Raw genomic sequence first — 27,548 nt, forward strand, 5'->3', positions numbered from 1 at the left:
GCAGTCACTAAGCAATCGGTATTATCACTCATAAGCATTTCTCAATACATGTTGGGCACTGTTGTTTAACCTTCAGCTGCTTAAATAATTTGATCAAAGTTATAGCGAAACAAAGCGGCTGAACCCAACTTTTCTAATATCAGGTTGTATCTTCTGCCCAACATAATTAAGAATTTTTTTTTCTCAAAAATTATTAAAATAGTTTTAAAAGAGCAGAGCTCTTTTTTAGCCATTGTCTGTTTTGTCGTTCTTTGCCATATGTGGATTTTAGTGAGTGTGTACAATATGTACATGTTAACAGGTGCACTAGGATTTCTTGTGGGGAATCTCACCCAAAATCCTGCACTCTCAGTGCACTTTGATTGGCTTCAAGGTGTGGCTGTGCAAAGGTTCCAAATTCTCCAAGAAATTTTAAAATTCTTTCTGCACAGCCTTTAAAGTCCTATCCTCATATATTACATGAATGGGGCTTAATTTATTCATTAGCAAGCTGGGTATACCTCCTTGGCCTCATCTTAGTTCAATTTTGAAATAGTAACTTCTCTCGTTCATTTGGATAACAGATAAAAAGTAATTTCTAAGTGACTGAAACATGCATGCCCAAAACTATTCTTGGTATATGATGCATTACTCAATTAATCCCCACTCAAACTTTGAGAAATAGAAAATATTCTTTTTTTGCTTCCAAACAAGAAGCTTGAAGTTGGTCAAAGTTAAATGACCAAATTGTGGGTTTCATACCCTTCACTCACTCCCCTTATTCCTTCATTCCCAGATGTGCCAAACGCATTTTCTGGCACAGAATTGGGTACTTAATAAATTCCAATAGAATTTAATTCTGCAAATGTTTCAGCTTGGGATTTGGGTTAAAAGCTGAAACATATTTAGAGCAACATAGAGCAATATAGAGCAACACTTTTCCATTCTCCAAATTCGAAATCCCACACTCACTCTCTGATGGTGATTTGGTACCATTAATAACAATGAGTTCATGCTTACAAACATATTTATTATCATAACTGTCCAAGGAAACCTTAGTTGATTTTAGTATTCTTTCTGAGTTGACAAACATAGGTCATACTTTCCTCTGGGCAAATTCTTGGAATGATTTCTCATGCTTTTTGGAGCAAGGTGTCACAGTCCTTACAGTTATCTGCTGTTCCTTCAACACCAGGCCTGCTTTTCCCAGATACCTGCATAGCTCATTCCATTACTCCAAGAAGTCTTTGCTCAAATGTCATCTTCTTAAAGAAGTCTACTCTGGCAGCTGGCACTGTGCTTTAGCGGGTAAAGCCCTGACCTGCAGTGCCAGCATCCCATATGGGTGCCGGTTTGAGTCCTGGCTGCTCCACTTCCAATCCAGCTCTCTGCTGTGGCCTGGGAAAGCAATAGGAGACTGACCAAGTCTTTGGGCCCCTGCACACACATGGGAGATCCAGGAGACCCTCCAGGCTCCTGGCTTCAGATCAGCACAGCTCCAGTCACTGCAGCCATTTGGGAAGTGGACCAGCGGTTGGAAAACTCTCTCTCTGCCTCTGTCTCTCTGTAACTCTGCCTTTCAAATAAATAAATAAATCTATAAAGAAAAAAAAGTCTACTGTGGGCACTTTGTTCAAGAGAGCAACCCACCATGTGCCCCAGCTCCAGCTTCCAAACCCCTGAACCCATAGCCTATTCAACTTTCTCTTTCTTCCAAAGCACTTGACATGTTTTAACTTAGAGAATTTTCTTATTTATTGAATTTATTGTTGAGTACTTCCTCCATGAGAATGTAAGCTCCAGGACTTGAATCCACCTTTTTTATTCATTGATGCATTCCAAGAACTTAGAAGTGTGTCTGTTCAAAAAAGCTGAATGAATTAATCTATAACAGCAAGAATTCGTTGAATGACTAAATGATAGCCTATTTTTTTCCTTTGGATAATTCAATATCTGTAAAGAGTTTAAGAAACATTTTTGATTAAACTAGTTTCATTATCTTAGAATTAGTAGCAATTAAGGGCCAATGCTGTAGTGTAGAGTGTTAAGCTGCTGCCTTTAGCACTGGCATCCCACGGGGCACTGGTTCCAGTCCCAGCTACTCCACTTCTGATTCAGTGCCCTGCTAAGATGCCTGGTAGGGAAGTGGAGGAAGGTCGAATTCCCTGGGCTCCTGCACCCATGTGGGAGACTAAGAAGAAATTCTTAGCTCCTGGTTTTGGATTGGCCCAGCTCTGGCCATTGTAGCCATTTGGTGCTGCTCTCTCTCTCTCTTTCTCTCTCTCTCTTTCTCTCTCTCTGCCTTTCAAATAAATAAATAAATCTTCTTAAAAAAAGAATTAATAGCAATTAGTCTTTGATCACATTTTAAACTCTCCTCATTTCTCTATGAGCTGCACCTTTCAAATGTTCACCCAAAGGTATAAAACTAAGTATACTATTTGCTTAATTTGTGAGTATAATGAAATAAATATTAAAATTTTGACTTCTAATTTTTAGGAGCTGTCAGATCCAAAGAGATCTGTTGCCATCTTGGTCTCTCACCTCATTTCTTGGCCAAGGCAATCAACACACTAAGGCAGTAAGTGGTGTTTCCAAGGCCGCTCTGCTAGTGGGTGGTTGGGATTTGGAGGAGACCCTGAATGCTGAAGGTTGGCCTCTCAGCACATTCTTGCTGGGCTCTATCACACTCCCTACCAACCTGGTTTGTGCGTTAGGCATGCCATTCTCCTGGTGACCACAGACAAGTTCGTCCTTTGAATCTCATGAATGTCTTTCCCTCCTCCTGTCTTCTTACATCATCTCCAAAACAAACGTTGCAGTTCAAGAACTCACACAGTTGCGAAACCTCATGCTGTGGCGGTCCAGCTCTCGCCTGCAACTTCTGCTTCGTAAGTCCAGAGCAGTTCTTTTTGATTGCCTCTTCTAGGCATGCTTGAAAAATAACTCAGCTAGCATTCTCCTGGCCTCCATCTATGATCTCATTGGGAAAGTATGCATAAGATACTTTGGAAATAAATATACACAAGAAATTACAACTCTGTTTGAATGACCCTCTACCTTGGAATGTCTAGAACTGTGAGAATTATAAGGCCAAGAAATATGTCCAGGCCTGCTGGCTTGAAAAGCTCCTATTCCTTATATGGAATCTGTACAGACAGGAAAGCTGAAGTTGGATAAACTAAATGGAGAGGTTTTTTTTCCCAGCCACTTATGTGCCTCATCCTTGACCTATTTCATTTATAGGTTTCTTTAAGATAGTATGCCTTCAAAGTTTGTTGCCTTCTTGTCGGTTTACTAACAATGATTTTCAGACTAGCCAGTGCTTGACGTGGGATTTGAATTGGAAAGATGGAAGAATAGGCCCAGAAAGACTGCAAGTGAAGTGGTGTAATTATATCAATGGAGTATTAGTACTGTTCATGATGTGGGAATGTGATTGGGGCACAACAGGTATAGTTTATTCATTACGATTAAAAAATTTCAAAATGTAGACATTCCAAAATGTTTAGTCTGGTTTTCAGTAAGGAAAACGGGGTAGTGGATTCAGGCAAGGACCTGAATACAGCAGAGTGAATGTTTCCTGTGCTTTCCTTGATAATGGAGAAAATGGAACAAGAGCTGAGAACCTAAAGCTGAAAAGAGACATTCTATTTTGTAACAGGAGTAACTACTTTCACTTTCACAATGTAGAAGGGGGAAGCTTTTAGCAATCTTGATTTACACAGAATATTTTAAGAAATTTTAAGAAATTCACAACACTGACAGGATATTTGAAAGGGCTTTGCTTATACTAATCCTTGCCAGAAATTTTCGAGTCTTTCTGGGTTCAAATCTTAGCTATATCATTAATCAGGATAAATTTAAAATCCTCACTAAACTTCAGTTTTCCTGTCTAAAAACAGAAGATTCAAAATAGCACCTACAGTATACAATATTTGTAAGAATTTAACTAGTTAAAGCAACATAAGCACAAATCTAATAAGTATATTGTTTGGGGTAAACAAAATAATTATTTCTCTTTCTAGCCATACTTACTAGTTGAATAGACCTTTAGGAAGTGGAAGGTAAATCATAAAAAGGTTTTGTACATAACTGGAATGCGGTCCCCAGAGTCTGAATTCATAGCCTCGTTATTCACGATTCCTTCTCTTTTCTTAGACGAAGGACTACATTTTCATTACCAGTGGGGAAAGAGTGACAGTTACCTAAACAATCCGAAGGCAGTGCTGATTTTGGCCTTTGTTACTGGAATTCTTCAGATGAAAGCTTGTGTTTCCTAAATGCATAAATTAATGTACAGTCTTACACTGGAACTTCACTAGGTTGCATTGGTATGTAAATGGATCTGCGGATTGACCTGGAAACAATAGAAAAAAAAAAGACAGATGAATTATTTCTGTTTCTTCTTAAAGTTTAGATGCTGATATAACCTTATTGCTTGATTTCAAAACAGTTCCTTTCATAGTACCCAATGACTCAACAGCCGGCTTTGCCTAACCCCTGGTTCAAATGAGGAAAATTCACCTTTGGACAATGCATTCAAATTTTGAGATGAGCTAATCTAGAAAGAAGACACTTTAGTTGTAACATACAGACCAGTTTTGTGCTTAAAGTTAGCTTTTGTATTTTAAAGGAGTGGTAGAGGAGCTAGTGTCCTAAGCTTTTCTATGCTTAGTGCCTCTACAGGTCTGATCTAGCCCTATAGAGCTGGATGATCGGGTCAGATAGATTACTGGAATACTTTTATAGCCATTTGTTTTTCTCACCAAAAGAAATACATATTTTGCATATAGAGAAGGTCAAAAGAGGGAACCTCAGATTGGTTTACTAGTTCCCTGATGGAAATACAATGAGTACTAAATATTTCCATTTCACTTAAAAACATTCATTGTAGAGACTTTAATATAATACAAGCTCTGGGTGATTTTGAATTTAGTGAACGTGATTTTCTAGTTTTTGTTTAATCTCTATTCACTAAGCGCCTGGTTTTTGCTCTTTAAAGACTCTAATACTCTCAGGATACTTAGTATTTTCCATTTTCAGCAAAGCCAGCTTTAAATATTTCCTCATGCTAATGCGTGATTTGTCTAAGCATTTTAGCTAAATCTAATCTTTCATTACTGCTGATGCTCATCTCTATTTTCAGATAGTTAATTTGCTGACTTTCTGCACAGTTCAGGTTTTGTTACATGTCTGATCAAGCTCCACAATAATTTCCTATATTATATTAGCCAAAGTAATGTTTGTTTATGAGCTTAGAGTCATATTTATTAACATCCATGATTAACTGAAAATTGCCCCATGTGGTATTTCAATCCACAAATGTGTTTTGATTAGAGAAGGGACAATTATTCCATTTGCATTTGATTCTAACACAAATGGTATAATTTTCAGCTCTCTTAGTCAAACAGATAGTAGGAGAGAAAAGAAGAAAGAAGGCCTTGGGAAGACTGCCCAGGTAGTTGATGCCTTACGGTCATTTAGACCCTAATGTAATTTCTTTTATTTTGTGGTACATTTCTATAAAATAGTTTCTGTATGGATAATTACCTTAATTGTTCATATACTCTCTAAAGTATTGCTAGGGCATTATCTATTACACTGAATGGCATTGATCATTGTGTACTTTCTAACATATTTCATTCCCTTTAGGATTGGATGTCTATTTAGATTTAATGCGTGACATGTGTTATGCATGTAAAAATCCAATAAGTAAGAAAAAAAGTGTTTTGAAAAGATGAGTTATGTTCTCTTTAATTCTGACTATTTTCTCTGAAGCTTTCCTGACCTGATATAAATCTCTGAGTCTGAAGTGGAGTTTGCTGCAGCAGCTTAAGTCACTGTTTGGGATGTCTGCATCTCATATGGTAATGTGTGGATTGAGTCCCAGCTCCTCCGCTTCTGATCCAGCTTCCTGCTAGTGTTCATCCTCTGGGAGGCTGCAGATGCTGATTAAAATGCTTGGGCCCCTGCCACCAACATGGAAGACCTGAATGGAGTTCTGGGCTCCTGACTTCATCCTGACCTGGCCCTGGCTGTTCAGCGTATGTGGGGAGAGAGCCAGTAATTAGAAAATCTCTCTGTGTCACTCTCATTCCCTCCTTGTCTCTCTGACTTTCAAACATAATGAAAATAAATAAAAATATATTTAAAACTCTCTCCTATTCCGCTTTTTTATCCAGTGGAACAGAATTTTGCTTTTCACAGATGCTTGCACACATGATGAGAGATTGTATCTTAGTGTCTGGTGCCCCTGGAATCTGGTTTTCTGAAGCCCTGCCTGAACAGGTAGGGGTTTGGGGTAGTCTTTGGAAGCATGGCAATGCCAGCATAGGATCCAAAGAGTTCCCAAGGTCCATGAACATCTCCAGGACTGCCGATACAGAAGTCACCTCCTAGGAGCTCCTTGTAGACTTCTCAATTTCACTGGAGGTAACAATGACTCTTAAGAGTCTCAAGTCTTGGCCTTTACTGTCAGACTGTGAGGTCATGCCTTTATTTCCAATTCATAGTAAAAACTGATATAACATGACTTGACTTTTGGTGTTGTGTTCCCTGAATTGAAAGCAGATACTTAAGTTTTGGTTCTATAATCTTCCAAGGTTGTTCCAAATAGAATGACAGAAAGGCGCTGGCATCTAGCACAATTCCCAACATGCTTTATAATGTAGGTTGAAGAAATGAATGAGCCATCAGAACTCTCGTGTGACCCTAGACCTAGAGCTCCCATTAAGCTTCTGTACTTCTCTCGTCTCCATGTCCCGTTGGCTCAACGGTATCCCAAAGTTTGCTCTAACTCCTGAAACTCTTCCTATGAACCAGGAACACCTCTTAACTTTTTCTTTTGATCAGTTTTAATCTGCATAGAACCCCCTTTTTGTGCCGGAATGCTAGCTTTAATAAATCAGCCAGCTCAAATTGAATAAATCTATTTAAATACTTATAAAATATTAAGGATGCATTTGGGAAAAGCCTCTAAGGTTATTGTGGCACCCATGTACCTCACAGTAACTAATTTATTAAGCAGTTTGCAAACCTGGGAAGAAAGGAAAAAGAAAAATGGTTTCATAAACCAAGAGCAGAAGCCAATTTTTCAGCTCAGATGATGAAAGGAAGCATGCATTTCTAATCAAAAAGACAGATAAGCCTTCTCTCTCCCACCATTCCCTCTCCGGCAAAGTGCCTTTTCATCATCAACAACACTCCATTCCTAATGGCTGGCTGGGCCTTTCTGCACCTTCTCCATACACTGGTAATGTACACACTGCATCCCTTTGAAACAAGAGCCCATTAGCTGTGGCAGACTACCTTTTCACATGACGTTCTTCTGTTGCAAGTCATCAGTGCAGTGTTAAATCATTCCTACTGGGCATGCTCAGAACCCTGTCAGAGGGATAAACTGATATTTAGAGCCATGGCATGAAAATTGCTTTTCAGCCCCCTTGAAGGACAGTTAAAAAAAAAAAAGGAAAAGGAAAGGGAAAAGGTCATAAACCAGGCAGGTAACACCAAGCTCATTCTTTTACCTTAGAGCTTTGGATTTCTTTGGCTGATCATTTGCGGCCCTCATTCTGATGCATGCTGTGGCTGTCCCTTTGTGCGAACTGCAGGCTCAGGATCCTCATGTTGCTGTTGCCCAGCCTGCCCCTCCCACACTAGTGTAACTATCTGCCCTAGCATTTCAGAAATGATTGCATTAATGACAGCTATTATTTTACATGAGTTTAGCCTGCTTTGTAAGGTTTGGACATATTACCTTTCTACTATTCTCCATGCTCTCATGCATGGTGGTACACAAATGAGCAGTTGTGTGGGCTGCAGAGAACCCCACTGCGTAGGTCCTTAGTCTTAATGCTTTAATGGTGCCATCATTCCCCACACACCACCCTCAAAGAGAGCCGACTTACTCCTCCTGCCTCTCTCCACATGGATTATGGAGCATGTATTGAAATATATTATGTTTACGACAACATATGTAAAGCATATGCGAATGGTTGGGGACAGGGATGATAGAGCTCATAGGGATCACTTTGTTATTTACTTCTTAAGGCCTGATAGCAACAAACTTCACTCAAAACTTAGCTATGGTTTATATTAAAATCACTGACAGAGGGTATGCCGAGAGTAGTAAACCTGGTGCCCGAAGAGGTCTCACGGTTCAGTGAGGATTTTCAAGGGCTCACTAAGGGTCATCTATACTTCCTTTCACCAAGGGCAAAGGGGAGCAGAGGACCAGCTTTCTGACAAGCCACACAGATTTGGAGTTAAATCATTTGTTATTTTAGGCCTGGATTCCAAGTGCATTTTCTGAAGGTGCTCACATGGAGTGTGTATCCGAGCCGTTTCTTTCTCCAGGAAGCTGGTTGGGACATGCTCAGAAATGGGGCTTGGGTGAGTAGCTCTCCTGACAGTGAGCGTGCTGGAGGGAACCAGCGACTGTCATCTTACCAGCAGGAGGGCAGAGTGACATTTCCCAATAGATCTGAGTCATGCGGTGGACGGGAAGACTGAGTTGAGGACTGCCATTTCAGGGCATAATTCATTTCCTTACCACCTTCAGTGCCCTCTGACCTTTCTTACCATATTTGGGACTCCGTGGGGACAGAGCCCTGTGCGGCTACAGATGCTCTGATCTGGCCCGGTTAAGTGAGCATGCGACATCTGCGTGTGGGAGTTTCTGGAGAGCTGTGATTTTGCTTTTGCAGGGGCTGGTCCCATTACTGGGCGACCACCTGAATCACAGTTGGCTGAAGTACTCAGCCTACTTAAGGGTGGAGCATAACAATCCAAGGACGCACAGGGACTTTCACCACCCTGTGAAGCGAATATCTGCCAGGGAGGTGGCAGGAGAAGGCTCAGCAGTTCCCTGGGTGCCTCTGATGAGAAGATTCTCCTGGGCTCTCTGGGTTTTACCCTCTGCTGGAGAAGTCCGGATTCAGTGAGTCTCTTGGCGGCCTGCGAATCTGTTTCTAATAGGAGCCCCAAGTGATTCCCATCAATAGGAAAGGTTCTTTGTAACAATTTCGGGGAAAGTTCTTATTGCTAAATACATACCGAAAATTCCTGCCTTGACAGCAAGCTGATGAGCTTTTTGGCGCGTTGAATAAATTCTTTTATTCTGAGTCCAACAACAGAGTCCACTAGCTAAAATGGTCCCAAGGAACAAGCTCACGTATCAGGGAGGGGTATAACAGAACGTGCCTGGATGAAAAAAACATATATTAAAACTCTGGAAAGCTCAAAGCAGTGGCAGGGTGCAGAGGTAGGTTTGGGGGGAGGAGTCCAGCCCCAGAATAGTCATTTCTGCCTTCGCAAGGGCTGGTTTTAATCACTTTCTTGTACCTTTTGCTGGCATCATTTGTCAAACCTTCGCATAAAAGTTGCAAAGTGAGGTTATTCAGCGGGTACCTTCATCCATCTCCAATTATTGACCGGAGGCGGGGTGGGGAGGATTGGGGAGGATTGGGGAAGGTTGGGGGTGGCTTGCCATTCTCCTGTTTCCAGTCTGCTGCCTGCTTTTGTTCGGTCCTGCATGACAGCCCTGAGCTGGGAGAGTGCACAATGCCCCCAAGCCCTTTCAAACAAAGTCCTATGCAGCCTGTTTGCCTGCATCTTCTGGGTGTGGTCGCCTACAGTCTGCTTTAGAAAGTTCCACTTCTGGGGGTTTACCAATCTGAAACAAATCCCTTGGCTTTGGCCCTGAATCCAGTCATTTTAAACTATGCCATGATCAGAGAGGTTTATCAGCTCAAATGACCGGGTAGCAGGGGCAGCTTTCCTTTTGCTGCTGTGCCCTCTGCCTGTTTGCTGCTAAGTTCCTGGCCCTGCTGTCTGCTCTCTGCCACCATGCCTCTGTTAGCAGTGGAGCCCTTCAATGGTGGAATGAAAGGAAGTGCACAGTGTGGGTCAAATGGGAACAGGAATGTCTTCATGCATATGACTTGGCTCCTCTTTCAATCCACAGACAACTGAAATTGCTGGTGGCTAGAGTGTATGAAGACCTGAGCACACTCCAGGCAGGATCTCAAGGGCTGTACATAGCCCTATTATTAATGCTCACAACTCTATGAGGTGGGTGACAGTATCAAGCCCACTTTGCAGATTCATGAGAACACTGGCAAGAGGTGAGGAAATAGGGTTACATCTATGCAGTACAACAGCGTGGGGCCTAGTGAGCTTGACCTTGGAGAGGAAGAAGGAATTTGATGGAAGTTGGTATCTCCAGACAAGGGAGGAGGCACCAGGGAACTTGTGGGTTGGACAAGCAGCAAGAAAGCATTTTGGATGCTCAAGAGGCATTCTGGATGACAAGTCTACGTGAGGTTTGGAAAATCCAAGTGGAGCTTTCATGAAAGGCCAATGACAGGACCTGTAAGATGACTGGCTGTTATCCTTTGCCTGGACTAGCTGGAATGCATGGAGACAAGGTGTGGATAGTGAGGAAGGCTAGAGGAAAGACTGAGAAGGAGAAAATGATGGCATGTGGAAGCCTGCACAACAGCAGGTCCATCTGCAGCTAAAGTCTGGGACCAATAAGCACGACTTGATGCCATAACTGGGCTAATATGTGAATTTGAATATAAATGCTTTGAAACTCCATTTTGTACACATTTGCCCCTTTATCAACTTTACAGATAATTTAATTTTCAAAAATACTTCTCTGACTTTATTTGTATTGATTTTCACTTTGATAACAGAAGGTGACAGTACTGGTTCACTTGCTACCAATATCTTTTTTCTGGCCCACAACTATCATTTTCCTTCTCAGCCTTTCTTAGAAGCCAGGCAAGGGGAGCCAGTGTCGTGTAGCACAGCCCCATTGAACAGAATTTAATGCAAACCACATATGCATTTTTGAACTTTTTAATAGCCATGTTAAAATGAAAATAGGTAAAGTTAATTTGAAACAGATAGTCTACTTAACCCAATATACCCCAAATATCATTTTAATACATACACAACCTGAAGTATTGTTAATGAAGATTTTTATGTTTTTTTTTTTTTTTTCCTGAACAGTCTGGAAACCTGGAGTGTATTTTATACTTACAGAACAACTCAGTTCAGACTCATCACAGTCCAGGTACTCAAGGCCACCTGTGTCTCACAGCTGGCCTACTGGGCACTGAAGTTCCATCAGCTGACTCAACCAACTAGTTGTATCCTGGCTGCCTCGCTTTTTAGTTATACATCTTTAGCAGAGTTAGTTAACCTCTGTAAGCCTCGCTTTTCTCACCATAAAATAGTGATAATAATAAGGACCAAATGCAACTGTGTTAAACCTGGGCACAGGGCTGGGCACCAAGGAAGCAAGCAATAAATTCCCACAATACCAGGACTATTACAGCAATGTTCCCGGCCTGACTTCCTTCATTCAGAACTTGCTAGAATTAAGTCAATGCTTAGCTTTTAAGAAATGTGACTCCTTAATGCTCTCTGTAATTTTTATTATACACACACACACACACACACATGCACAAGGACATGCACATGCATGCATATATATATATATGTGTATATATATATATCATATATCTTTATTTAATCTAGTAATTCTCAATCAGGGGCAATTTTGTGTTGCTTCCCTCGCTCCTTGCCTCAGGAACATTTGACAATGTCTGGAGACATTTTGATCATTATAACTGGAGTAGGAGATGCCCAGGCATCTAGCAGGTAGAAGCCACGGGTGTTGCTAAATATCTTAAAATGCACAGCCCTCCTCCTGTGACAGAGTTATGTGGCTCCAAATTTTCAGTAGTGCTGACTGAGAAACCACGTTTTAAGCAGACTAACCTGAATATGTGTGTATACATGCCTTTATTATTCTTTGATCTTTTTTTTGAAATAATAGAATATGAATAATGAATAATAGGTAAATAATAATGGAAAGACATCAATCCATAATCATTGGGATGTTTCTCACACAGAGGGAATTTGCTTAAGAAATTCCATCTACAAGTTTCCTCAGGTTTCCTGGCGGGGAGGCCATACGACTCGGGGAGTCAGACGTGGGAGACAGACAAATCCCACACTCCTGTGACCCGCCACCAGTCAGCGGAGGCTTCACCATTGTGGGGCTGATGGGATCATGACAAGGGTTTGGCTGCCGCAGGACTTGCTCCCTTGCCAGGAGCGAGTGCCATGTGAAAGCTGACAGCTGCCTTCCTGGCCCCTGCTGTCTGCTGGGTCCTCAGGAGCCAAGGAAAGGAGTAGGCACCCCACAGTGCCAGCTCTGCAGCAGGTGACCCCACGAAGAGGCCCCTTCTCACCCCATTCTCCCATTTGTAAGGGAGTGATTTACTCAGTTCACTCCAGGCTCTTGGAGAGGACTTGAGGGAAATGGCTCCACCAGCCCCCTCAAGGGTCTTTTAAGAGTGCTCAGTTCATTGGCAGGGGACCCCGGGATCGGTCAGCTCCAGGCTGCACTGCATTTTCTCTTTGGTGCTCTCTTGGGACATCCTTACCAGGGATTCTTTTGGTTTTAATTAATCTCCACATTGGTGTGCTTTATTTTTCTCTTATCATGGTGCTGTTTTCCAGTTAAAGATTTTTGGGTTTCTCAGGTTCATCTTCAAAACAGCATTGTATACTAAGTAGTCCTTGGAGTGCGTTTTGTGAAAATCTCAGGCAGAGGGTGCCTGTCCCCTTTGCTCTGGAGAGTGCTGGATCCTCACTTGTGGATCTTCTTGTAAGTAAGCTGCCTTGAGGCATTCTTGGTTTCTGCCTCCCAAGGAACCAAGGAGCAGCTCTTTGGTTCGTTTTTGTCGTTGTTTATGATTTCCCGGGTAGCTGTTGACGACATCTGTCCTTTCCAGCGACCGGAAAGAATCCTCAGCCTGTCCAGATGGATACAAGGCTGAGGAGCACAGTATTGCAACTTCAGCGACTCCTGCTGCACCTGGAAGCTGGGCTGTTGAAGCAGAGATACTCTGACTGCAAGCTCCGGTGGCCACTGGTTTGGCGGTCTAGCTAACCCCTCAGACCAGAAGATTGTTCTCAGCAAAAGACTATGAGCTGGGAGTAGGGTCCCTTTGTTTTTCATTAAAATTCAAAGTAAGCATGGAGCCCCAAAAGGAAGCATTTTGGCTTTAAGACCATGTCTGGTGAACAGATGGATGACAGCCAAGTGGCTGGCTACTCGCTCTTGCCAATGCTAGGGAGCTGTTCCTCTCCCACATGGCTTCTACTCTCATGGAATAATCAGGTTCCTTCTGGCCACCTGGAAAATGCAGAGTCAAACACCTGTTTAAGTGGATGTGGTGAGCTCTGGGCCTGCCACCACCAATCCATCTACAGCACATGACATAACATTCACCAGCTGCTTTACTTAGCATGAGGTGGGAGTGTGATGCTTTGATGAAAGCATCAACAACACACTTAAACCACCGCGGAGCCCAATGATTTCCACATCAGTGGGGAGGTGCAGGCCCCACCTGGGGTCTGCCAAGATCTTCCCAGGCTGGGGGGAGGGAAGGAGACTGCAAAAGCACAACACAAGCCGCACTGAGTGTGGAACCACTGCTGGGCTCCTGAGCACTAGGGCTGAGCAATCCTTTTCTGGGAGCAGACAGTGGCTTGGCTAAGCCAGCACTCTGATTCTAGAAAAATGAGTGCATTCTGTTGGAAGCAGTCACGGAAACCATCACTTTAGTTTTCTCCTTTGTCTGGTAAAATTTAGCTTACATCTGAGGGAAGAGAAAAGAGGAAAAGTTTTTGCCTTTGCATTTGTGTATATCTGTGTGCCTGCGTGTGTGTGTGCACGTGTGTATGTGATTTGCGTTTTCCTGTTTGGCTAAATGATATTGAGTTTGCTCTATTAACTTCATCTTCACCACTCTTATAATAAACAATGATCATTAAACACAATCCATCATGGGGAGCAAGGTGCGTAGCATAATCTATCTTAATGCACAGGCCCCTATTCTGAGAAGTGGGTGCAATTCTAGAGTATCTCAGGTTATTTCAGAGGGTGGGTCCATAGGAAATACCAGCACCTGGTTTTTCAGTGCTATTTATGAATAATTTAAAATAAAGAAGAAATCATCGTCATATTTGTGTCTGGTCTTCCATCAGGGCAGAATCACAAATGGAACTGAACATTTTACTGAGCACTTAATACATGCTAGGCACGGTTCTAAGTACTTTATACTAATTTAATCCTCACAATCCTAAAAGGGAGATATGACTGTTTTACTGCTAAAGAATCTGATGTGCAGAGAGGTGAAGCAACTTTCCAGAGGTCACATGGCTAGCATGCTGGAGGCAGGACATGAGTCGGACTGGGTCAAGAGCTGGCAAGCCAGGCTGCATCTGAGGCTGCTGCAATCTCACAGTTGTGGCTTGAAATCAGTTACGAATTATATCCATCTTCTTCTTAGACTTTTAGAAACAAATTCATTTCTGAGTATTTTGTGACAAGGCAATTGTAAAATGCATGTATTTAGCATTTAAAAATTCCTGTTTCAGGCCACTCTCAGGTGGCCTATGTGCTTTCTCCCAAAAGTCTTACTCAGGCCTGGAGGAGAAGAGATGAGGGGCTCTAGCTTCAGTGGAGTCCTCCTGGACAGTGCTATCCTAGCGCCTTGGGCTGTTGCCAGTCCTATCTACTTGGAACTGCTCAGAATTCTGTGATCAAAATCAGTTGATGATTTACGACGTGAAGGAAGTATGGGCATGGCACAGAATGGAAAAGCAAGGGCACATGTACAGCCCTCTGCATCAGCTGTGCTCCCCTCCCATCTGCCTGACTCCTCCATTCCACCCCCTGAAGTTGCTTGTTCTCCTGATGCATCCCAGGTACCTATTTGTTCCACTAGCATCAGGGAGCAATTGTCTTCAGCTTGTGAAGTTTGAGGGTTTGACCCAGGACTCAAATCAAAGTCTTTAGTCACCACACTTGACAAAGGAATTTATCACCAATGAAAAGACCACTCAATCCACTGAGCCTTAACTTTGGATTTCTCTGGGAGTCATACCAAGGCTCAGAAGGTCACTCTACAGCATTAAAAGACTAAGGTCTTCCAAGACCAGTGCTATCCATTAAAACCTCCCCATTGCCAAGAAATATCCCTTATTGACTAATAACATGAGAGTTGGAAGAATGAGGGTGATGAGGGAATTAATCTTTCCCACGTGTTGGCTGATTGTCAGGCCGGCTGACTGGAGGCTAGGATAGGCAAAGCCCTGGTAGGGCTACCTGTGTGCTCCATGTGTGCTAGAAAAGGCTCTGATTTGCACTATATGATAAAGATAGGCTATTTCCCGTATTTTATTTAATTCAATTCCAATGGAAGAAAGGAGAGAAAAGCAGAGACAATGCAGAGTCTAACCTCAGCTCTTCACTGATTAATTTGTGGGATCTTGAAAAAGTCATTTAAGGGGCTCTCAGCTCAGTTTCCTTGCTCACCACACAAGGAGACTGAGCCAGATAATCCATTGTCTCTTGCTCAGAAACAATAGTAATAATTATAATTTCAACATGTGTGAATGAGGTTGTTTCCATTTTACTTTGGGATTGATTAGAAGGAAAGTTAAAGACTCTTTAAATCATGAAAAATTTAATGGACAAGCAAGTTTAATATTTTCACTGTTATCTATTTACATCTATCTATCAATCAAACACAGAGAGAGTGCACCAATAGCTAGAACATAATACGATTTTTTTGAGTAATTTCAAAACACATGCCATGTGCTGAATGGAGATTTTTAGGACTTCTACAATTGCTAACTTCAACACTCACCTCTAATATATTCCGACTTAAAGTGTGCAACCTTGTTTAAAATGCACTGCTAAAGCATATATTTTCGTGTATTGCTATGTCTGAATGCATGATAACCAGGTTGAAAATCAAATTATCTGTGTTAGGGTGAATATTATAGTGTGAATACTGCCTGCTGTGCTGTGAATGAATCTTGTAAACACAATCAAATGCATCTTTCCCTTTCTCACGCATTCAGCCCCCGCCCTGCCCGGAGAGGCAATTCTTCACCTTCCACTTCCCATTGTCACAGCAGTTCACGTTTATCGTGGGTGACATCTTCAGCTACAACGCGGTGTGACCGCGGCCATGTTGGAACTGAGCGTTCGCCTCCAAACGTCAGCCTTCCGACTGAAGCCGTTTCATGAATAATGAAAACAGATAAACAAATAGCATCCTGATTTCAGAGGTTTGGGAAATGTTTTGTTTAACTACAAGTGTCTGCTGAGCAATTTCTCGTCTCTGACACTGTTTCACTGAGGGCGTAGAGTTGACGTTTAAAAGGAGCTGCATTTGTTTCATTGCTGGTGAACCCAATCATCAGAACAGGAGGGGTGGAGATGCTGTGTGACATTCAGAGAGGACCCCAGCTTCAGGAACTGGGAAGACAAGAGCTTTCAGGCAGGAGGGTGTGTGGCTTTGGGTCAGTACTGCTGCTTCAATGCTTTGGGGAGCAGCTTTGATAGGCATTTATGGAGTGCATGGCTGAGATACTGAACAGGCGGCAAGGGAGGACTTCATCTGATGCGAGGAGCTCCACCGTTCCAATTCCATACAAGGCAAGGTTGCTGTGCAATCCGCACAAATGATGGCCCATGCAGGGTTGTCCTAGAGCTTTCCTCCTGCTGGCAGCATTCTCACCTAGCCTTGCCAAATCCCCAAAGTTCACAGTTGCAACTTTCAGAAAGAGAAAATAAACTCCATGAATTATGGGGTTACCATGACCAGTTCTTTATGTTACAAGACAGTTAATTGCTCCCTTAGCAAAACAGTGAAGATGATGGTATTAAAGATGAACTTTTCCTTCCCAGGGCCTCGCTTTCTTCTTTCCATACCTTCCCTTCCTGGCCCCTGGCATACTGCGCCATGAAGGTCCCATAGCGCTCAAGCAGCACTCCGTGATGTGTATCCACTGTAAAGCCACACGTTTGGGCAGCACTGCAATGCTTTCCTGGGCCCCTTAACCTGGCTCTCACCTGTCTCCCTGCCTGTGGATTTCTGATATGTACATTATAAGGTGTGAGTACCCATGGGGGTCATGACTTTCCAGTCTCAGGCAGGGTTCTCATCTTGTCTGAGACCTTCAATTCCATGATCCAAAGAGGAAGCAGTGATGACATCGCAGACTGGGTGAGCCAGTGGGTGGGCAGCCTGGAGTCCCTCTAGATCTGGGGTCTGCTCTGAACACGGCGCCCAGGCGATGATGATGCTTCCCCATTTCCCTGTGTCCTCTCCTCCATCACAACCCCAGCCCACCCACACCTTCACGTGTGCAGGCTGTTTCTACCCATTTCTCCGCCTGCCCTCCCTCTCCTTAGAGTCCTTTTCTGAAGCAGAATAAATCAGAACTCATTCACTTATAAGCAATCCCCAAAACTCAGGGCTTGATTCTTCTAAAGATTCCCCCTGGGGGATTTCAAGATGAAGAGGAGTTCGAATTCCCAGAGAAGCCTGAAAATCAGGAAACAGGATCCCCCCTGGCCTCAGTGGTTGTTTGACACAGCTCAGTGAAGTTGTAAAGTAAAGGTGAGTGAACTCCCCTACCCGAGGAAAGCAGGTGGCTGTTCTACGCTCTAATAATAAAAAGCAACAAAAGCTGCAATGGTTTGACTGCTTACTGAGTGCCAGGTACTGTGCTAAGTGCTCCAGACTATTTTTATTTACTTCTCAGACTCTCCTATTATCATCCCCCTTTTACAGCTAAACTAACAGAGGCTTAAAGAAGTGAAGTTGGCATTCAGACTGAGGCAGCCTGACTGTAGAGAAAAGAGGGAGAGAGGGGAGAGAAAATCTGATCAAAAAGTAAACTCCTGCGGGTGTGGGCATTATTTTTCTCTCTGCTGTAATCTGCAGCCAGTCGCAGTCCATGGCACATACTATGCTCCTTATAAGTGTTGGTTGAGTACGTGATGAGAGATTAGATCTAACCTAGAACTTAAATGATTTCAAGATTTATAAAATAAAAACTAACATGGGTCCATTTTTAAAAGCACTTCAAATCCTGAGTGCCATCTCCTTTTATTCTCACAAAATCCTTATGCAGTGGAGACACTAGAACAGAGTTAAAGAGTCTTAGACCATTCTCATGGCTAGTTAGTGATGATCATAAATATGGCTGACATCTTATCATTGCTGGGCATCTAGCACTGTTATTCCTTGCTATTTATTCAATTATTTAATCCTGATAATAACCCCTAGATGTTATTTCTCTTATTATCTCCTTTGTGTAGAAGAAAGAATTGGAGTACAGTTAGGTGAAGAACTAGTGTTCACACATTTACACCAGCTACTTCCAAATAATGTATTAACTGCATGTGGAGTTAGGCCTAGAATCCTGTTTCTTAATGCTAATTCTTGCATTTTGACCCACACAACATTTTACTTGAAGATAGGACTGAGCAGATTATTTAATCCCTTTCTAATTTAAAACATTAGTTCCTCGAGTAGTACTATACCCATGCGATGTGTTCAGTTGTTACATGTATTTAATTGCTACTATACTGAGCAGCACAAATGATAGATTTCACATAATCTGGTTTGCTCTCCTAATATATGAGGACTCTTGAAAAAAATTCATGGAAAATGCATATGAAGAAAAAAAATCTGCTTGGATTTAAAATATTTTTTGTACCAAAATAGACTTATCTTTTAATTCAATTTCCCATGAACTTTAAAACAATGATGTATTTTTTTCTTTAAAGGCAGAGTTACAGAGAGAGAGACAGTGAGAGAGATCTTCCAACTGCTGGCTCATTTCAAGAGTGGCTGTAATGGCCAGGTCTGGCCAGGACAAAGCCAGGAACTAGGAGCCAGGAACTCCATGCTGGTCTCCCACATGGGTGGCAGGAGCCTAAGCACTTGGGCTGCTTTCCCAGGTGTACCGGCAGGGAGCTGGATTGGAGGTGTAACAGCCAGAACTCAAACCAGCACTCACATGGGATGCTGATGTCACAGGCATTGCCTCAACCTGCTGCACCACAATGCTAGCCCTACCGTGAACTTCGTGAGGTGTCCTCATGCTCATGTTTTTGGAAGCATTGTGTGCACAAGAGTCTCCACTTTCTATGTCTGCATGCAATGGAAACAATGCTCTGGCCTTAACCATACGTGCTTGTCTCCCTTGTATTGCAGGGACTGCCTGTGTTACAACTTTGCCCTGGGAAGTATGGAGTCTTGTCTCTGAAGAACTTTGGCCTGAATGTCGAGTGAAATCTTGCACTTTGAAAGTAATAAAACATCATAATTCACAGTAATTACAATATCTCTGTATATTTTTGTTGTCCCCAAGAGTTTGCAAAAGACATTCATATGCTTTTCTCTCATTTGAGCTTTAGAAAAACCACTAAATTTGAGAACAGATGTAATTATACCCTCCTAGAGATGAGAAAGGGAAAGTTCTACAAGTTTAAATAACCAGCTTGAATTCACATGTCAAAGTCTGAATGAAACATGTATGTATGAGCATATTGGAGGAATTCAAAACAAAAGATATCACCAAGGAAGGACATTTTAAATTACCGTTGTCTATGTCTATAGTTGGAGTTAGTTCTAACCCAATTCCAACCAGTACAAGTCCAAGAAAGGCATAGATGGATAGGCATGGAGAAAGCATGTTGCTCCCTCAGAGCTTATAATTCATTGGGAAAAGTAAGTCTTAACATCATTAACAAACCATGAGTTAGCAAGTAGCAAATGCCATAGTAATGTGCAGTTTGGTGTCTTAGTATAGCACAGTGCCTACCACATAGTAAGCACTCAATAAACATTTGCTGAATACATTTTTGTGTGTATGTACTCAATGTTTAAATCCAGATAAGAGAACAAAGTTTTGTTTATAGCAATTCAAGAACCTAAAACATGACCCCACCTCCATCTATTTATGTAGTTACCAGGTGAAATGTACACTGAATTCTGTAACTGCTTGAATTGTTTTTCTGATAACAATTTTTATACAAACACAGCTTTACCTCCGGAAATCAGCTAGGGCATTAGTTACTAAGAAAGGCTAAAGTTACAGTGGTAAATGGCAAATACAGTTTTCACAAAAATAAAAATAGGAGTAAAGGAATGCTACAGGAAAACTGATTATAGACAGCTAGCTCTTGGACCCAAAATGGGCGAGCCTTTTGAAAAATAGCTGGAAAGAATTACAATGTATTGAGGAATGCACTTTTTGTCTAGTGGTTAGGACATTTGTATCCCACATCAGAATACCTGGGTTCTATTCTCAGCTGACTCCTGACTTTAGGTTCCTGCCAACACAGATCCTGGAAGGTAACAGTTAGGGCTCAAGAAATTGGATTCCTGACAACCATGCGGGCTATGTGGATTGTGTTCTAGCTCTCTGATTTGACCTTGGTACAGCCCAGCAATTGCTGAGTATTTGGGGAGTAAACAAATGGATGAGAAATTCTCTCTCTTTTCCCCCGAGCCTGTTTGTGTGTGTGTGTGTCTCCCTTCCTCCCTTTCTGTCTCTCTGTATCTCAATAAATAAATATGTATATTTAAAAATGTGTTGAAAATATTATTGAAACACTCCCAATATCCTGGGAAAATGCTGAATCAGGTATAAACAAACTGTTTCATTGAGATCATTTTTTTTTAAGTTTTGAAGAAAGCTTGAGAATTTAGTAGAGCTATGTTTTATTCATCTTATTAGTGAATAAGAAAATATGTAAATTATATTTGGAGATATTTCTGTTTCTATAAGTTTATCGGTTTATTTTTAAGGATTTATTTATTTGAAAGGCAGAGTTATGGGGGATGGGAAGAGATCCTCCATCTGCTGATTCACTCCCCAAATGGGTACAATGGCTGGGACTGGGCCAAGCTGAATCCAGGATCCTGGAACTCCATCCGAGTGGTAGAGGCCCAAGTACTTGGGTCATCTTCCTCTGGGAGCTGGGTCAGAAATGGGACATCTGGGACTCAAAATGGTGCCCATATGGGATGCCAGCATTTCATAGTTGGAGATATTTCTAACCCAATTCCAACCAGAAGTAAAGATGCAATTATAAGTGGTTTGGCACTCTTTCTAATACAAGTCTGTTAGTCTTTTCAAACAAAGTTCTTCATGGTTGGTGGAGGTTGGAAGGGGGCGCCTAGAAGAGGAGACTGCAGGCAGCTCCCCCAGGACCCACCGATCCTCTTGGCCCCTTGAGGGAAGCCCTCTCCAAGGATGAAACGGTCTGAAGCTCTGAAGTAGATGACACCCTGGGACTCCACTTTCCCTTGCCCAAGTTCCATCTTAGAAAGTGACTTAGGACTGATAACTTCACAGGAGAATCTACAATTTAAATTAGGACAGGAGAAAACTCCTAGGGAATTATTCTCTAGTGGCCTGTGGATTTTTCTATCCCCTTACCTGTGAATTTCTGTAACAGTCTCCTACCAGGTCTCCTGTCTCCAGGCTTGCCCTCTGCAACCCATCTGTTGCCTGTCTACTAACTCCTTATTGCTTATACTGATAAGAACAGATACTACACTTGATCTTAGCCAAAAGGCCGAGAAGCGATCCTCCTCATTGCTTATAAAAGAGAGTACAAACTCTTTAAGCATTCGAGGTTGAATCTGACATCTGCTTCTAAAGTCTACTTTCTCTATTTTTCACTCCAAATAATCCTCTCTGCTCATTCCTTTATAATTATATTCATATTTAAGTTTCTTCAAGGCTTTGACCATGTCTTTAACCTTTCTGAAATTAATTCCTAGATCCATGATTTCCCTGTCATATAGTAAAATGTAATACTTACTGGGTAAATGGGTTGATGGATTTCACTGCTGCTTTTCTTACACTTCTGTTATATTGAAGCTACTTTAAAAAGTTCTTGCAGGGGCAAGGATGTGGCAAAGTGGTTAAGTGCCTGCTTTGGATACCCACATCCCATATTGAAGTGCCTAGCTAGAGACCTGGCTACTCCACTTTCAATCCAGTTTCCTGCCGATGCTCACTCTGATGGTGCAGACACTTGATTTCTTGCCATCTACATGGGAGACTCAGATTGAATTCTGAGTTCTTGGCTTTAGCATGACCTAACTATGGCTGTTGCAGGCATTTAGAGTGAACCAGCAGATGGAAGATTCTCTCTTGCTCTGCCTTTCAAATAAAATGAAAAAAATTATTTTTTCCAAAATTTCATGGAAACTTGGAAATATATTATACATTTATTTTGGTGCAAAGATTTTCTAAATCCATGCAGTTTTTCATAAAGTGCATTTTCCATGAACATTTTGAAAACCCCTAGTATAAAACTTTTACTTTCTAATGCATTTTGAATTTACCTTGCCTTGCTTTAAATACTAGGCCACTTGTCTTTATTTGGCATATGCTGATGTATATATTAATTGTTGATTAGCTAATCAATTAAATCGATGAGCATTTGTTGTGTGGCTTTTATGTGCCATATACTAGACCTACCACCAGGGTTAGAAACAGACAAGTTTTCTCTCTACTGTAAGGAGCTTTCAGTGTAGATGGAATGAGGAAATTGTCAGCCATTGCTGTAAGAAACCTACAGGGAATGCTGTGCAAGCTCATTGGGGAAATCTATAGGAAGGGGACTTATTAAAGTCCTAGCGGAGGGCTCAGAAAATGCTCCTAAGAGGTGGTGATGCCTAATTCAAGGGACGTTTAATTGTGCATGTCTGTTCTCTCCAATTTTCTCTGGACAGGGGTTTTGTTTAGCTGAAGGTCTGTCACTTACTAATAAACATCCTTTGTATTTTTGAGCTATTCACGATGTTTGATGAGATTTCAGTTACCTCAATTAATTCTCCGAAGGTCCATCTAACATAGACAGGACAGGCAGGAAATACCAAAGGACCCAAGAGCATCCAGTCAGTTTCATCATCAGTGTACATTTTCTTTTTATCTGACAGGTAGAGTTATAGACAGAGAGACAGAGAGAAAGGTCTTCCTTCCATTGGTTCACCCCCCAAATGGCCGCTACAGCCGGCACTGCGTCAATCCGAAGCCAGGAGCCAGGTGCTTCCTCCTGGTCTCCCATGCAGGTGCAGGGACCCAAGCACTTGGGCCATCCTCCTGGGCCACAGCCGAGAGCTGGGCTGGAAGAGGAGCAACTGGGACTAGAACCCGGTGCCCATATGGGATGCCGGTGCCGCAAGCAGAGGATTAACCAAGTGAGCCACGGTGCCGGCCCAGCAGTGTACATTTCAAAAAGTTTTCTGATCCCCGTGGAAAACTTTCAATCCTACTGGGCATTTTGAAGGGCTGGGATTACTTAGTGGAGATGGCTATTTCTGATCTGACTTTATTTTTTAAAAGATTTATTTACTTATTTGAAAGGCAGAGGACAGAGAGAGGGAAATAAACAAAAACAGAGATCTCGCATCCTCTGGTTCACTCCCCAAATTATTGAACAGCCAGGCTTGGGCCAGGCAGAAACCAGGAGCCTAGAACTCCATCCTGGTCTCCTATATGGGTTTCAGGTGCCCAGCTACTTTGGCCATCTTCTGCTGCCTTCCCAGGCACCTGAGCAGGGAGCTGGATTGGAAGTGGAGCAGCCAGGACTCAAACCCGGCACTTCAATATGGGATGCAGAGTTGTAGGTGGCAGCTTAACTCCCCACTGATCTGACTTTAAAGGCTCAGAGTTGCGTTGGCTCTGTCGCCCTTTACAAGTGAGCAAGTCGTTGTTTTTGGAGGAATGAAAAGCAGTCATCACAGGTAAACAGAAACAACACTTGAAGAATCCAACTTTAAGGGGCACCTGGAGTGTGGGGGTGGATAAATGGTGCCAGTGAGAGGGGTATTCTTTTTTCAAATGTATTCTAAGGAGATCACAAGATGGCCAATCTCAGCTATGGCAAAGATTTGCGATCTTCCTAGTGGGGTGAAAGAGAGGAGACATTTGTGCTGACAGAGGCTAGCATCGAAGACTCAAAATGAAAAAATGAAAGTTAAATGATGATTTTTTGGGGAGAGCTCTCCTGCCTGCCAAGGGATTGTTTCCTTCTCAATGTCATGTAACTCCTGACACACTTCTGCTGGTAGAGTTTTTCTTGTCTTCAGGAGAATGTTCTATAAATATGGAAGAAATATGTTCCTGGGTTGTAAGAGAAAGAAAAAGGTAGTTTCAACTTGCAACATAGTGAAAGTTTGTAATCCTAGCACTTTTCTCCAGTTCCCAGTATCTAATCCTTGAAGCCACTTGGTGAAACTCAAAAGATTACATGGCAACTTGGCTAATAATTTAAGAGCTGTCAAAGAAAAAATATAGTTCACCATTCTTCTAAGGAAAGATCCATGAGCCATAGGCCTAAAAGCTCCAGTCTTTAGGCTGCATATGTGGAAGCACTGAGCAGAAAATACTCACACTCCTTTGAAACTAAAACCTCATATGTTGAAAGCACAAAGATTTGTAGCTATCACTCACATGTGTAAGGTCCTACTATACACTTAAATCTGGGATGATCTACGCCAGGGTTTTCAATTTGAAGTGACACAACTTTCTTGGCTAGAGGGCCACAAAAATGTTGGTTCTCCAAGTCATGTTTCTGTGATTTGTTTTTGTATGAGAAACCATTAAAAACATAAAACTTTTGACTCAAAATATGAAAACTATTCCAGTAGCTTGGGTTCCTTGCATAATGGGTTTTGGTTTTTGGTTGCAAAGTAATAAAATCACCTGCCAAAATATGTGCATGCATATTAAGATCAATGCGTTAGCTAATTCATTGTAGTTTGTTACTGTGACATAAAATGTACTGTTGTATCTCTATATTGACAAGGGCAGGCTAAGGCATATTGTGGATTAAGAATGTGGGTTTTGAGGTTAGGCAGATTTGGATTTGATTCCTGGCCAATCTGATCAGTGGCTCCAAGACCTTCGGCAATTTTTTTTTCAAAACCTGTCTAAGAATTGGTTTCTTCATCTGTAAAAAGGCTAACACAACCTACTTATAAGATTGCAAGGGGAATTAAATGAGACATTGTACATATATAAAGCCCTAAGCAGGGTCTGGCAATAAATAGTAGATGTTGTTTTTGCTACTACTGCTATTTCTACCATTGTCTAAACACTATGAAGTCCTCTTGAATCCACTCTCTGATCTAAAACACCATACTCTTTTTATGATTCTAGTGATATTTTATCCATGCTTATCAGTGCTCTGAGCACATGTGGTGCATTGATCATTGAAACCAGAAATCACAGGTATATGCCTTTCTAGTTAAAGGAATTAATAGGAGAGACAGATACACTAGTGTGTGTCCAGCAAATCACCATAGGATGGTGAAACTGAGTCATATGCAGAACAAAGAGAAACCCGAGGGTATTTAGCAGAAAGACGACTTAGAAGGAATAGCACAGCCTCTTTCAAAAATGTGAAGGGTGATGATATCAAGTAGAAATTGGACTGGATCAGGGTATCCCAGTCTTATTGGGGCTTCAGATTTCCTTCTTGTGAAAGGCTGTCTTGTACATTACTTGATGTTGAACAAGGTCCCTGGATTATATGCTCTGTATTTCAGTAGTAATTTTGCTAGTTCAACAACCAAAAATGTCTACAGACATTGCCAAATATCTGCTGGAGACCAAAACAGCCCATTTGAAAACCAATGCACTGGATTGACCTTGGAGAACAGAGCAGAATTATGACCAGTCTGTTCATCTCTTGGAAGACCTTTTTGCTATCCAGTAGGTTCCCACAAGAGAACAGACACATGGTGAGTAGTGAGTTGTTGGCCACTGAAGGCATCCAAGCAAAGGCTGAAAGACTGGGTTTTCTAGAGTGTCTATTTTGAATAGATTATTGCTATTCATCATTTATGTCTTTCTAATTCCCCCTCAATGCTATGTTCTTTAATGAACGAGTTTCTATAATCTCAAATAAGATCACTTAACTAGGTCTGGCTTGTTCTCAGCATACAGGTAAGAGAAGAGGACTAACATTTGGGGAAAGGCAAAGCTGTGCTCTTAGATCTGCCTCTCTCTCTGACTTGCTTATCCTTTCTGGTCCTCAGTGTCCCAGATGACATCTCAGATTCAAATCCAAAATTCCTTAGCTCTGAAATGGTGCTTCCTAATTATGGCATCAAATCATACGCTTCCTTGTCACTCTATCTCTTTATGATTACTCATGTAATTGATAATGTGGAACAACTTTTGCTCATTCAGACCTAGATATTCTATTTGCTGAGCTTTTCAGGTCTTAAAATCTGAACCAGAAGAATAAGATCAAGAGTCTTGAGTTTTAAATGTGATGTAGGTGGATATTGCCTCTCACTAATAAAAAAGGGAAGATGATTGAGCCACAAAACTGCTTCATTCAAAAATACATGCTGATGTGCACATAAAAGGTAATCAATGTATTACCTTTTATAATTGAACTAAATAAAAGTGTCCTTTGTGGTAGATTTTTTTTTTTTTTTGGACAGGCAGAGTGGTCAGTGAGAGGAAGAGAGACAGAGAGAAAGGTCTTCCTTTTGCTGTTGGTTCACCCTCCAATGGCTGGCACACTGCACTGATCCGAAGCCAGGAGCCAGGTGCTTATCCTGGTCTCCCACGGGTGCAGGGCCCTAGCACTTGGGCCATCCTCCACTGCACTCCCAGGCCACAGCAGAGAGCTGGCCTGGAAGAGGGGCAACTGGGACAGAATCCAGCGCCCTGACCAGGACTAGAACCCGGTGTGCCGGCGCCGCAGGCAGAGGTTAGCCTATTGAGCCACGGCGCCGGCCCTTTGTGGTAGATTTTAAGCCTGGAAATTCATCATATACCTGGCTTTTTGGAACAGTATCTTCATTTCCAATTATTTTAAGTTTAGCACACCTTCTTTCTCTATATATATTATGTTACCATATTTTCTGTTTGCCAGATTGTTCTTTGACCACATGTTCCAAGTAATAGGAGATATGCATTCATATAAGACTAGATAAATGTGTTCATTGCAAAAGCAATACATTGATTTTGAAAGAGGATAGTATGTTCTATAATTGTCAGATTTTTGTTAGCCTCTTCCTACTGAATTGGCTACATTATCACCTGCCTATTATATATGTATTCCTTGGCCTAGAGATCTGTCCTTTCTGATACCTCACTTCAGAAAGATTAGACTAATAAACAAAAGAAAAACCCAAGCCAAACCCAAAATCAGACAGCATGACAAGAGGAACAAAGTTCTTGAACTTCTGAATCCAGGGTATCATGCACTCTTAAGTTTTTTATAGATGACCCATTAGCTTTCTGGTCATAGTGACTGTATCAGTTAGAGTTGGCTAGGTTGTGAAGCAGTAACAATTCCTAAATAAAGGTTACTTCTTGCTCGTATATATCCTGGGTCTACTTAGCACTACTCCATGTTTTCTTCACTACTGGGTTCTCTCTTACCTGTATGCTGAGAACAATTCTTCTTTGAGACACTGTCAATTACTAATCAGTGAGAAAAACAGAGCTTGGGGACTACATATTGGCTTTTAAAGCTCTGCAAGTTGGTAACACATCACTTCTACATGTTTCACTGGCCACAGCAGATCACATGGCCACATCACATCAATATGAGAAAGAAATATAATTCTTCTCCAGGGAGGTGGCCAAGACTATTTATGAGCAATAATGAAAGTTCTCATGGCCCT

The 27,548-nt window shown here is 41.9% G+C and overlaps 2 long non-coding RNA genes and 1 pseudogene across 4 annotated transcripts in view; 1 reads left to right on the forward strand and 2 right to left on the reverse strand.

The window, feature by feature from the left end:
• The window catches only part of LOC133772720 (uncharacterized), a 639,007-nt gene that overhangs the window by 31,961 nt on the left and 579,498 nt on the right, over window positions 1-27,548 (reverse strand). Inside the window, exons 5-7 of the long non-coding RNA XR_009867809.1 lie at window positions 9,037-9,183; window positions 7,291-7,365; window positions 4,188-4,339 (exon numbers count right to left, since the gene is read on the reverse strand). This is a non-coding gene — a long non-coding RNA (uncharacterized LOC133772720). The remainder of the gene's footprint in view (window positions 1-4,187; window positions 4,340-7,290; window positions 7,366-9,036; window positions 9,184-27,548) is intronic.
• On the forward strand, window positions 8,299-19,195 carry LOC133772721 (uncharacterized). 3 transcript variants are annotated; one of them, XR_009867810.1, is made up of 4 exons: window positions 8,299-8,373; window positions 9,947-10,106; window positions 15,937-16,146; window positions 19,089-19,195. It is a non-coding gene; the product is annotated as an uncharacterized LOC133772721 (long non-coding RNA). The 3 variants fall into 3 exon arrangements; XR_009867811.1 differs by having other exon boundaries at window positions 9,947-10,053; XR_009867812.1 differs by lacking the exon at window positions 8,299-8,373 and adding an exon at window positions 8,834-8,920.
• LOC133773109 (U2 spliceosomal RNA) lies at window positions 21,300-21,472 on the reverse strand (annotated as a pseudogene).

Source organism: Lepus europaeus, chromosome 13, assembly GCF_033115175.1.
Source record: "Lepus europaeus isolate LE1 chromosome 13, mLepTim1.pri, whole genome shotgun sequence".
In the NCBI taxonomy this organism is placed as follows: Eukaryota; Metazoa; Chordata; class Mammalia; order Lagomorpha; family Leporidae; genus Lepus; species Lepus europaeus.